The sequence below is a fragment of the Schistocerca gregaria genome, chromosome X (assembly GCF_023897955.1).
Source record: "Schistocerca gregaria isolate iqSchGreg1 chromosome X, iqSchGreg1.2, whole genome shotgun sequence".
NCBI classification, from domain to species: domain Eukaryota; kingdom Metazoa; phylum Arthropoda; class Insecta; order Orthoptera; family Acrididae; genus Schistocerca; species Schistocerca gregaria.
In genome coordinates, this window is record NC_064931.1 from 603,648,288 (window position 1) to 603,662,487 (window position 14,200).

A 14,200-nucleotide genomic window follows, 5' to 3' on the forward strand; every position below is an offset into this window, starting at 1 on the left:
TCCTCTCACATATGAAGGGCTTATTTCAATAGTGGTATAAGTCCATTACCTTCACTTTTCTGTCTACAATGCTTCTGAAAGTAATGATCCAAACAAAAAAAAGAAAGGTTCATCTCTAGCAAGAAGCCATATGCTTGAATATTTCTGGTATCTCAACTGCAGATTTTCAGCACTCATTTAACTTTAGGACTCTGTATCTCAATATGAACAAAAATGGACTTGTACCTTTATTGAAATAAGACCTTCATATGTTGTTCATCATGTACTACATTCCTGACAGGTTGGTTACAAGGATCACACACACATAGCTTTTGCTGTTCCCATGGTCTGGAGGGATCAACAGATCACACGACAGACAAATATTTTTTGGTAGACAAAAATAGGTGGGATCACCTTAAAAACAAAGAAAACTGTTATATTCTAATTTACCATATGTTATACGGTCTTTATACAACAGTGAACAATTGCCAATACCAGTGCCTTCTAATGGTGTGTCTACACCTGTGCGCATTACGCCCAGATGCTGTGCTACTGTGCTTGCAACACATGGAAGTAGAGGCAGGCATGTAGGTTGCATGCTTCTCCTTCAACATGTGTGTGCAAGTCATTCCATACACACCTGTGTTCACAGAGGGCACCTCTACTTCCATGTGCGAGCAAGCTACAACCACACGGCGGTTAGTTGCAAAGTGCACAGGTGTAAACACACCTTAAGAATGTGACAGTGAGTGAAGCTGAATAAAGTTATATTTAAAAGGCAAAAGACAGCAGAGGAGGTATCCATGCCAATTCAACATTTCAAGGGCACTGAAAATCAAATGTGCCACACTTTGTCTCAAGGGTACCGCAACAAAATACAGGGTGATCCATTGATAGTGACCAGGCTAAATATCTCACGAAATAAACATAAAACAAAAAAACTACAAAGAACGGGACTTGTCTAAATTGAAGGGGGAAACTAGATGGCACTATGGTGGGCCCACTAGATGGCGCTGCCATAGGTGAAATGGATATCAACTGTGTTTTTTTAAGTAGGAACCCCCATTTTTTTATTACATATTCGTGTAGTACGTAAAGAAATATTAATGTTTTAGTTGGACCACTCTTTTCACGTTGTGATAGATGGTGCTGTAATAGTCACAAACGTGTAAGTACGTGGTATCATGTAACATTCCAACAGTGTGGATGGTATTTGCTTCGTGATACATTACCCTCTTAAAATTGACCATTTACCAGTTGCGGAAAACGTCGACATCCTGTTGATGTATGTATTAACCCTGTAATTGTGGGCGACTTTCCAGTTCCTCCGTGCAAGTTGCAGGGAATCTTTATTTGATGAGAGTAGTTGTAAGGGTAGAATTATAGAAACTTAACAAAAAAACCAAAAATGTGCTTTTTTAATTGACACGTGACACAAATAATGTGAGAAATTCGAAAACTGCATTTAACCTTACAAGAGTAGATGATAAAATTTCTGAGTGTTGTATCTTACAGGGAGACGGAAGGCAATTTTTATCCCTATTTTGCCAATGTTATTTTACCCTTTGAATAGGTACACTTTTAGAAAGAACTATATGTGACAGAACAATGAAGTTTTTACTGCATATATATATATATATATGCCTCAATTTACAAATAAAATTTGTTCTTTCACTAGTAAAATTTAACTATTTTTGTACATTAATTATTATAAAACAGATTCTGATTGTTAGGTGGTTCTCAATTTATTTGTAATAACTTATTACCATCTGCAGTACAAATTGACCAAATTTCATGTTTCTAACCCCATTAGTTTATCAAATAATGGTACCTACAAGTAAAAAAAAAATGTAGTTCTGAGAAAACTCCTTTTAAAGTTTAATATTGCAATTCTAGTATAGTTATTGATGAGAATTACTTACCACTAATAATTTTCTGCACTATACTGAGCAGCATCTGAATCATACTGATTTTTTCTTCTCTTGGTCCCTCTTCTTTTCTGTCTGGTTTCTTTTGTGCATTTTAAATTAGCAATATCTGCTTTGCAGATTCTCTCTTTATCTATTTGCACCAAGGATTTTGCAGTATTTCCAGTAGATTTTATGCCCAATAATTCGAAAACATCCAGTTTTCTAATTACACCATCATTAAAGCATAAAACAGCATCATAAATGTCAAATTTGAGGGTTGTAAGCTGAACAAATACAGTTTTCGGTAACCAGTTCCAAATGACAGAATTCACACATTCATTTAAATTTTGGATTTTCCCATGAAGACATTTCTTCAACATGGTATCTTCACAAAGGTCTCTAAATATGGGTTTAATTTCATTCATTACTGATGCAGGTCAAGAATGTTTGTGGCCATATCTGGCGCTTCTCCTGTACTTGCACCAAGTGTCAGGATTATTCGTGCAAAGACTGGTGCACTGGATATTCATTTGTGGAATGCTTATGGAAAAAGATATCCCATACAGCTTTTTTCCATGTTTTCTAAATTCCCTACATTTCTTCTTATGGCCAAGCCATAATAATTCTGTAATCTATCTATTTCAACATTTGTCAGGCGACATTTACCACCTATCTTCTTACCATCTTCCAATACTATTTTTGACTTTTCTTTCAATAATCTTCTCAACCTGGATCCCATTCTCTTCTGGACATGCCCAATGCACTCTAATTTAGAAATTGTGACACTAGGACCATAGGGTTGTTCTGCACGTACCCGGTCATAAGCCTTGCTATCACAGTGGAAGGTGTGGCATTTAAATGCCAGACTGTACAGAGCATCAAGAAAACCATTATGTCTAACGAAAAAAAATGTTGTATTTATATAAAACAAAAACTGTTTCACGCAGGAAAGACCAGATATTTCAAATATGCTAAAATCAAAAAATCAAAGTTTTGAAGTCCACTTGCCTTCAGTCTCCCCTTAAAGCAAGGTTCCATAAGCTAGCTGATCGGGAATATGAATACAAAATTTCTATCATGAGAAGGTATATGTGTAAGTACATGTGTGAGACTGGAAAACATTGAAAACATGACTCCCAGTATTTCAGGCAGGAAAATAATGATTGCCAGTGTTCCAGCGCAACAGAAATGTTCCAGCGCAACAGAAAAAGATTTGCCTGAAAAGTAGCTCCTTACAATGTTCCAGAGCAAGATAAAATTATTCAACAGGAAAATGGTGAATTGTGACATGCAAAGAGAGCAGAAATTACATTTGTCATTATAATTGTGGGCTCTGTGAAATTGTATGGAAAGAGTTGAATGGACACATCTGTGTTGCCCATGGCTATAGGGTTAATAAGCATTTGTGTGATACTAACTCAAGTGATTTTCAAAATTCAAGAAATATTGCATCTACCCGAGTGCTTTGATCCATGACTTTCAGCATATCATGCAAGAAAAGTGTAAACTGGGTTTGTTATGACTGTTAGTTGCAGAATCTATGCTGGTTGGCATGGAGGAGATAATTCTATTACAGATACTTCATTAGGTTTGAACTCTGAATGTGTTGTAAGAGTCTGTAACATCTGGACATCAAAGATATTTTACAGTAGTTTTGTAGATTATTTCTGCTATCCTTGTTGTATAAGGATGTGCCTGTGCTTTCTTACAAATGCTGGGCTCTACAGTATTTTATAGTTAAAAGCGGGACCAACTCAGATTTAAATTCTGTTTAGGATTCCACCAAGTCCTGGACTATGTTAAGTTTTAGGGGTTTTAGCTCTTTCTCAATGTCACTGTCACTGATATCTATATCACTCATATTTATGGTGTTGCAATGATTAAACTGATGAAGTGCTCCTGGATTTTCCTTTGTAAAGGAACATTTGAAAATGGAGTTCAGCATTGTTGCTTTTGCTACCTTCAATTTTAGTTCTTGTCTCATCCACAAGTACGTGGTACAACTGACAGCTTTTGAATATGATCATAATTTCTTTGTTTTCTTTTTTTTATTTTTTAGATGTATTAAGATAAGATAATCTTACGTGCAGTAGTAACTGAAGGCTTCACATATTTATCCTCAACAGCTGAATGTGTTTCCTTCAGTCTCTATCTATTGATCATCTACCTGTAGTCGTATGCTTTGTTTTACACTTGTACAGCAGTTGCTATTTCTTTGTAAGTTTCATTAAAGAGACTGAAAAGGTTCTACTAAGTACATATCTATACAGTTCTTGGAAAAGTTATTTTTCTGAATATGAGCCACCTTTTTCCTAAATGCTCCTGTCTAGGAGTGTGACGTTCCCCCTTTAGATATGATGCTATTGCGTCTTTATATAGTTTATTGACAAAGTAAATAATTCTACTCATTATAGTTTTCTTCACACTTTGGTAATCATTGTTGCTACAACCATGTTATGGTCTCCTGATAACAGTTTGAGCATGGAAATACTCACAAGTAGTCTATTTGTTGCCACTAGATTTAATATACATGGGTTGGACAAAAATGTGGAAACACTGTGAAAAATGCATGCTTGAACATAAATGCAGATGCTAGCTAAGCCTGCAGGTTGTGGTGTTGTATTTGACCATGAACGGTACCTGTGCAATGTCCTCCGTGTGTTGCAGTGTCAGTCGTGGTCAGGACAACATTCTGTGTAGCTAGGAGTGAGTGCATAAATGCAAACTACATATAGGAAAAAAAGAAAAACGTTGTCCACTAAGTAACAACATGTATGAAAGTGTGTGTTGAGTGATCATGAGAGACTGTCATTGAAGAGGATTGTGAGAAAAAAGAAGAGGATGATATCTTGAAAAGTCACTATAGAACTGAGTGCCGCACTCACGAACAAAGTCAGTACCAAAACATGACAAGAGCTTCAAGCAGCAGGAAATTCCAAAACCATTCATCAGTGATGCAAATGCCCATAACAGGAAAACATGGTGTCAATGCCATAAAGCTAGAACATGGAGCAATGGAAACAGTATGAAACAAGACTTAACTGATCAAATTACATTCTTCCGACTTACAGTTGAATTTATATCCCAAAAGTGCAACATGGGGCAGAGGTTCAGTTATGATTTTGGTAGCAGTGTTGTGGTATTCCATAAGCCCCATCGTTAATCTGCAAGGTGGCATTACTGCCAAAGATTATGTGACCTATTTGATTGATCAGATCAATCCCATGGTACAACATTTGTTTCCCAATGATGATGCTGCGTTCCAAGATGATAGGCCCCTGTTCACACAGTCCACCTCATGCAGGACTCGCTTTGTGAGCACAAGGATGGAATGTTGCATCTCGCCTGGCCACCACTGTCACCAAAACATGACAAGGGTTTCAAGAAGCTCTCAGTGTTATTGAGCCTCTGTGGTCTATTTAGAAGAGAAGGGTGCACAATTGCTATTCACCTCCACCATCGATACCTGAATTGGTCAGCATTTTGCAGGAAGAATACTGTCAGATTCCTTTGAAAACCATAGTAGGACCTTATTTGTCCATATGTAAGCAGACCAGATACAGATGGGGATCACCCTAGTGAAGATATAGGCTGCAAATGGAAAAAATCCATTGAGATAAATGACTTTGACAAAGGGAAGATTATTATTACACACAACCTGTAAAAGGCTATCTCAAAAACAATGAAACTGGTCAGACATTCACCTGCTAATGTCTTCAGCATCTACAGAAAAATGTAGGAGGACAGTGAAACTGCCACTAGGTACTAAATGATTCTAGATGGTTGGCATCCACAACTCTTCATAAAACGTGGGGTTCAGAGGCTTGTCTGCTCTGTAAAGTATGATAGATGGTGATCTGTGGCATCTCTGCCACAAGAGCACAGAGCTGGTGCATGCACAAGTGTGTAATAGCCCATCGTTTAGCATATGTTGTTGAACCTGGAGCTCTGCAACAGACCACCCCTATGTATTCAATGTTGACCCAACAACATCATGAAAACAATACAATACAATTACGATTGCAGTGGCCACCAGACCATCGGGATTCGACTGTTGATCAATGAAAACGTGTTGGATCTTCGGGTGAATCACATTTTTGCTACGACAGGTCTCCACATATGCCACCATCAACGTGAATGGTGGCTCAAAACATGCAGCGCACCATTGACACAGGCTGCTGGGAGCCATTTTATGCTACACGAGACATTCTCCTGCACTTGCATGGGGCCTGTGGTAGTAATCAAAGACACACTGACAGCTGTGAACCACCTGTAAACCTTCATGCTTGATAACTTCCAGCAGTATAATTGTCCATGTCTCAGAGCCAAAAGCATGCTACAGTGGTTTGAGGAGCATTATAGCGAACTCACATTGACATCCCAGAGACCAAATTCACCTGATGTAAATCCTGTCAAACCCATCTGGGTCACTATTGGAGTGTCATCACCATGTACACAAATCAGCGGCCTATTATTTACGTGAATTACATGACCTGTGCATACACATCTAATGCCACAAACCTCCGCAAACCTACCAACAAACGGTTGGAACCTTGATATGCAGAATCAATTATGTATTTTGAAAGATGGACAAACGAGTTATTATGCACATATTCATAATGTTTTGGCTCATCACTGTATACACAGCATCAGATAAAATTTGTGTAATTGGACTAAGGGTTTCATGGTAAAGAGGACACAGCATGCTACCTCAGATGGAGAGTCATCAAAAAAATGTACAAATAACTTTACACATGTCCCAGGAAAGTGTCTTGAGATTCTTGCTGTTCACCTTGTACATTACTGACCTGGTAGATTAGGAACCTCGAGTTAACACATTCCTAGATGGAAAAAAAGATAGAAACAGTAAAATACGTTCTCTACCTGGGAAGTTTAATAACATGGAATGGAAACAGTACAGAAGAAATAAGGAGAAAGCTATCTATGGGAAAGACAGCATTTGAAAAGGTGAAGCAGTTATTAAGATCTAGAAGAATTCCAATAGAGCTGATGAAGAGATCTGCTAAATGTTATGTCTGGAGTGTAGTCTTATGCAGCAGTGAATCATGGACAGTTAAAAAGATATTTAAAATGTTCTGAAACGGAGCTATGGAGAAAAATGCTTAAAGTAGACAGGCAGAATTAAGAATGAAGAAGCAATGAAAAAAATAGGGAAAGTAATCAGAAAGATGAAGAAATCTTCACATGACATGTACTAGGACTGAAAGAAAGAGGTAGGAAGACAATTGGAATGATGACTGACATTAGAAGAAAATGAACTTACAAATAGATGAAGGAAGTAGTTCTGAACAGGACACTATGGAGAGCCACCAGTTGAAACCTGTCATACAACAGATGCAATAAAGGAGAAAGAAGAAGATAATATTAATAGTGACCTCAGACTACACACGATACAGTGTTCTATAATGAAGTACTGTCTGAAAATACTGCACAAATATTCACTCAGATGTTGATACAATTTCAATGTGACGCAGATATTGGCAACTTGCTTTAAATGTTCAGTGTCAAATTTTGCACATCAAAAAAAAATACAAAAATGTATAATCCTACGACTACAGTATCAATGAGTGACAACTGGAATTAGTCAACTTGCACAAATATGTGAGTAACAAATTGCTGGGATATGGAATTGGACCCTTACCAAACAGGACTACCAGAGGATATCAAATGTATGCTAAGAAGTGCACTGTGAATGATCACTGGTTTGTTTGACCTGCAGTATCACTTGGATGCTGAAAAATCTGAACTGCCAGATGTTGGAAGAAAGATACCATGAATCCTATGTAAACCTCCTTACATAGTTCCAAGAACTAGCTTTAACTGAGGAATCTAGGAACGTAGATCCGCCTAGATGGCACATATGGGGCACAAAAGCCAAGATTAGATTGATCCTAAGGTGCATGCCAAACATAAATGAAATAGTAAGAAATGTTAAAACACTGTGCAATGAGATGTACTCTCTGGCAAGCACTTTACAGTAGACTGCAGAGTGTAGAAGTAGATGGTACAATAACTAACAACAGACACAAAACTATACAAGTAAATCTCAATTTTTAAAATATATTAAAAACAAAGATTCCAAGACTTACCAAGCGGGAAAGCGCCGGTAGACAGGCACAATAAAATAACACACAAACACACACACAAAATTTCTAGCTTTCGCAACCAACGATGTGGAAGTCTTGGAATCTTTGTTTTTAATATATTTTTCCCATGTGGAAGTTTCTTTCTATTTTATTTGCATCATCAATTTTTAAAATGTTAGAACAGTGCAAGACATGAAATAAAAACACAAGTAGATGACATATCAGAAGTAGTGGTGGGTGAGAAGAAATGACTCCATTAATGATTTACCTCCATTCAGAAAGATATCCCGATCTACAGTTGTTAATTGTGTAACCAAAACTTTCTTCATTATTTTTGTTAAGTATGTCATGAATCACTTTATAGCTACACCACTAAATTGGTAAAATGTCAGTTTTTCAAACAAATTTTTGATATTAAGTGTGTCGGATACCTTCAACTGGTGAAGGAAAATTCCAACAAATGCTATTTCGTTATTTTATGCTTGTAAAATTTGGTGAGTGAATGTGTAAACAGAAACTTTTCTGAAATCCAAATTGTGATTTACTACATAGTAATATAATAATAATAATAATAATAATAATAATAATAATAATAATAATATTATTATTATTATTATTATTATTATTATTATTAATGAAACAAGTCATCATTTTAGATTATATTATTTTTGAAATAGTTCACAAAATACGTCAGCAATGAACCATTTCAGTTATTGTTGACATCACACTCACCACCATTCATTTGAAGAGGTTTATTTTGCTGAAACCCTATCAATCCTGTTTGGTCTTTTATTTTTGAGTAAGTTATTAGTTTCTTAATGTCGAACGGAGATATGTTTGATAATTCAAGGTCACTTAATACCGTACTGACTTTCCTGCTAACTCCTTGATGTTATTGTCTCTACTGCTTTTAAGGAATTATGCTCAAAGAATCTGCAACCTGTGAATTATAATTTATAAACATGACATTCAAATTGTGATTTGCAGTCCTCTTGCTTGTTTTATTATGTTCCCCATACATTTAACAATGTTATTTGCATTATTAATTTCAGACATAATGCAAATACTTTTTTTAGACTTACTGCTAGCATTTCTTAACAATTCTAAGTAATTTATGTACTATGAAACTAAAACAGGATCTTTGTTTTTATTGTTAAAAAAACATAGGTTTCACTTTTCTGTTTATAAGACACAAATTTAACTGGTTATAATTTTCACATGGCTTTTTACTGTCCTTACTAACTAGGTTACTGGGGAATCCATTTTCAAATAATGCCACAAACTTATCACAAAAAATGTTAAATCTGACACTGGCATTTTGTTTCATATATATTTCATCTACCTCCCGTGAAACGTTTTAAAGTTTTTTTGCTCTAGAGTCTGGTTGCCATAGTGTACATGATGACAGGGTATCCAGTACTCATTTATTTGCTTGCTTTGAACTTCATCTACAAAGATATTATGAACTGGGATACAACTATCCTCATACACACTTGTTGGAAAATAAATTACTGAAATCAATCTGTACTTCAGTGTTTCTGAATTTGTGTTCTGCTTCTTTGGCAAGTGTTCCTATTTTCTACATGACTTCTACACAGTTCTAGTGTTTCACACAATAAGTTTGAAAAAGGTTCCCTTCTGACCCTAGTTATCACAGGCATCTTGCCTAGTGAGTGAAAATTTATTCTACTCCATTGCTGACTTCCCACATCACTAACATGCACAATATCAGTGCGAGATTTCACTTCATACTACAGCAGTCTGTTCAACTCTGCATTTACAAAGCATATTTTATTTATTTAACTACCGTGGTACAACTGGAAAATTTTTTGTGATGACAAAGCAAAGAGGCTCAATATAGTATATTCTGCAGGAAAGAGCCTTTATGGCTTGTAAATAATAATAATCCTGGTCACATTACAGACTTACCTCTTACCACAGGTCCACACTTTACATGTTCAAAACATTTCGAATTACAGATTATTTAAACAACGATAATGAATATAACATGATAGCAATAACAATAGTATTATTATTTCTTCCCTTTCTCAGATGTTATGTCTGGTTAAAAATGGAAAGTGACACAGTCCTTGATCAAGCGCGACTTCCTTTGAACTGTAGGGTATATGTTATATTGCATTTATGAACTTTCGGGTAATTGAACATGTATCAATAATTACAGATTTCTGTAGTTGTATATATATAAGTTTGGATGTAGCTGTATTGCATTGATGTACTGGTGGATATTGTGCGGTATGACTCCTGTAGTTAATAGTATAATTGGTATAATGTCAACTTTATCCTGATGCCACATGTCCTTGACTACCTCAGCCAGTTGGATGTATTTTTCAATTTTTTCTCCTGTTTTATTTTGTATATTTGTTGTATTGGGTATGGATATTTCGATCAGTTGTGTTAATTTCTTCTTTTTATTGGTGAGTACGATGTCAGGTTTGTTATGTGGTGGTGTTTTATCTGTTATAATGGTTCTGTTCCAGTGTAATTTGTATTCATCATTCTCCAGTACATTTTGTGGTGCATTCTTGTATGTGGGAACGTGTTGTTTTATTAGTTTATGTTGTATAGCAAGTTGTCGATGTATTATTTTTGCTACATTGTCGTGTCTTCTGGGGTATTCTGTATTTGCTAGTATTGTACATCCGCTTGTGATGTGATCTACTGTTTCTATTTGTTGTTTGCAAAGTCTGCATTTATCTGTTGTTGTATTGAGATCTTTAATAATATGCTTGCTGTAATATCTGGTGTTTATTGTTTTGATCCTGTATTGCAATAATGAATCCTTCCATCTCACTGTATACATTGCCTTTTCTTAGCCATGTGTTGGATGTGTCTTGATCAATGTGTGGCTGTGTTACATGATATGGGTGCTTGCCATGTAGTGTTTTCTTTTTCCAAATTACTTTCTTTGTATCATTTGATGTTATGTGATCTAAAGGGTTGTACAAGTGGTTATGAAATTGCAGTGGTGTAGCCGATGTATTCATATGAGTGATTGCTTTGTGTATTTTGCTAGTTTCTGCTCGTTCTATCAAGAATTTTCTTAAATTATCTACCTGCCCATAATGTAGGTTTTTTATGTCGATAAATTCCCTTCTTCCTTCCTTTCTGCTTAATGTGAATCTTTCTGTTGCCGAATGTATGTGATGTATTCTATATTTGTGGCATTGTGATCGTGTAAATGTATTGAGTGCTTCTAGGTCTGTGATACTCCATTTCACTACTCCAAATGAGTAGGTCAATATTGGTATAGCATAAGTATTTATAGCTTTTGTCTTGTTTCTTGCTGTCAATTCTGTTTTCAGTATTTTTGTTAGTCTTTGTCTATATTTTTCTTTTAGTTCTTCTTTAATATTTGTATTATCTATTCATATTTTTTGTTGTCTGTATCCTAGATATTTATAGGCATCTGTTTTTTCCATCGCTTTTTCTGATGTGATAATGAAGTGGACATGTGAAGGTACGCGTACAGCACAAAAGTGCACAGGACGGGTTCATCTGTTGACTGACAGAGACTGCTGACAGTTGATGAGGGTCATAATGTGTAATAGGAAGACATCTATCCAGACCATCACACAGGAATTCCAAACTGCATCAGAATCCACTGCAAGTACTATGACACTTACGCAGGAGCGGAGAAAACTTGGAATTCATGGTTGAGCGCCTGCTCATAAGCCGCACATCACGCCAATAAATGCCAAATTATGCCTCGCTTAGTGTAGGAGCATAAACATTGGATGATTGAACAGTGGAGAAACATTGTGTGGAGTGATGCGTGTGTAGTGCCAACAGTAAAATTCGGAGGAAGCTTGCACCCCTCATTCTTTTGCATGGCACTATCACAGCACAGGCCTAAATTGATGTTTTACGCACCTTCTTGCTTCCCACTATTGAAAAGCAATTGGGGGATGGCAATAGCATCTTTCAACACGATCGAGCACCTGTTCATAATGCACGGCCTGTGGCGGAGAAGTTACATCACAATTACATCCCTGTAATGAACTGTCCTGCACTAAGTCCTGACCTGAATCCTACAGAACACCCTTGGGATGTTTTGGAATGCCGACTTCATACCAAGCCTCACCGACCTCAGTGCAGCAGAAACCTGCTAGCACCTGACTGAACATATGCCAGCAAGAGTGGAAACTGTCATCAAGGCTAAAGATGGGCCAACACTACATTGAATTCCATCATTACCGATGGAGGGTGCCACAAACTTTTAAGTCATTTTCAGCCACGTGTCCAGATACTGCTGATCACATAGTGTATGCGATAAGATTACAAACGGTGCAATAGTCAAAGTCAGTGTCCTTCCATGGTAGTGGTTTTGTAGGATCTTATTTTCTGGTTGCTGAGAAAATATTTGCCAAGGCTTATGTTGACATCTACTGCCACTGGACCTGATAGATGTTGATCTAATACATACTAGGGATTTATTGGTGGCCTTGTCAGTAATATGCAATTTAAGTAATTAAATTTTCACAGGTACCATAACTTCTGCCATTAAATAATTAATGAGTCTCCTAACAGCACACTTAAAGTTCTTGATGGGACTACATAATCCCCATCAAACTTATAATTCTAGATGCAGCTTTGTAGCCACTGGCAATCTACCATACATTGTACTTTCAGTTTGTACAGTGGAATACCACATTTGTGGCATTAAAATAAACATTCTTCTATTTTCAAACAATATGATGGTTTTGACATGTCCTATGACATGAAATGTAACTGATTTCAAATGGATAATAAGGAATCACCTGAGAATACAAAATTGCAGAACAGTATCTAGATAGCAACAGCATTATTATTTAGACATTTCTATATGGCTGTATCCCTTAATAGGAATAGCGCGCGCACACGCACGCACCTGCGCGCATGCGCCCACGTGCGCACCCGCGCCACAAAATGGAATAAAAGCAACAGCCCATCCTTTTGAGGTTCCTCATTTGTTTCTGCCAGTTGTAATGTTGTTGTAGGACATAGAGCTCTCAAAATCTGGCACCAAGTGTTGCCATTTTTCTCGAACTCAATGCTCAGATGTTCTCATTTTTGGAGAAGGTGCAACCACTATGTACCAATGTTCTGAGCTCACCATCTCTCTACAGCAAGTGGTGCAGCTGTCCAAATGAGCTGAATCATTTTTTCTCTCCATTTCAATGCAAATGTGTGTGAATTCCTATGGGACCAAACTGCTCACTGTTACGGTCATGCAAGCATTCTGTGCAGAAGTTTAGAAATGGCCCTTGTATTTTCATAAGTTAGTACTAATTACAAGCTGAGTTTACACTGTGACAGATACAGAATGCTTTGCCCAAACAACAAATGCTGAACTGTTTCATCTGATTCAAATTTAAACCACATGACACATTTACATGTTCAATAATGGTATTTCTGTTACAAAAATACACATTAGCAATAATGAAAAACAGCATTCAACCATGACTCCTACAATGATATCATGCACAATATTGTTTTACTGTTATGGTTGGTAGTGAGGGGGGACAAAACATTTCTTGTTTCACAGGAAATGAACTATTAATTTCAACTAGAATACAAGTCACAATCAGCCTCAACGGGAAAGTTAATATCTAATTTCAACATTAAATAGCTAATGAAAGTCAATCACATGCTCACTTTATTATGCATTTTTTTACCCAAAACAGGTTTAAAAGCTATTTTTTGAGAGATTTAATTTTAAAAAATTATATTTTATGATGTTCAGTGCATTATCATTCAAATGAAATTTTTCTGTCCCTACCTATACGACCCTGTACACATTTTATTTTATTCTCACAGTCCCTACACAAGATATACTATAGTGGCAGCATTATGGTCACATAGTCTTCTTCAATCACAGATTCTCTAAAGTTACCCAAAAGAGTTCACGAGAAGCACTTAGTGTTTCTTCCAAGAATTCCCATTAAGTCCCACAAGCATCTTTTTCACACTTTCACTTGAGCTGTACTGTCTTAATACAATCTTAGCAGCTCATATTCGAGTTCATTACATGCTTATTGTCATGTCAATCTGATAAGGACTCCAAACAATGGAAGAGTACTAGATAATTAATTAACAAATTCACTGCCCTTTCCAGAACCTCTCCAATAACTCTGTGTCTTCCATTTGATTTGCCTTCCTTGAAAACTAATTTCGCATCATCTTGTGATTACACAATGCTTCTTG

General features: G+C 36.4%; 1 protein-coding gene across 14 annotated transcripts in view; it reads right to left on the reverse strand.

Annotated features, from left to right (window-relative positions):
- Positions 1 to 14,200, reverse strand: part of LOC126297783 (oxysterol-binding protein-related protein 11-like) — a 181,463-nt gene that overhangs the window by 88,924 nt on the left and 78,339 nt on the right. The window lies entirely within an intron of this gene.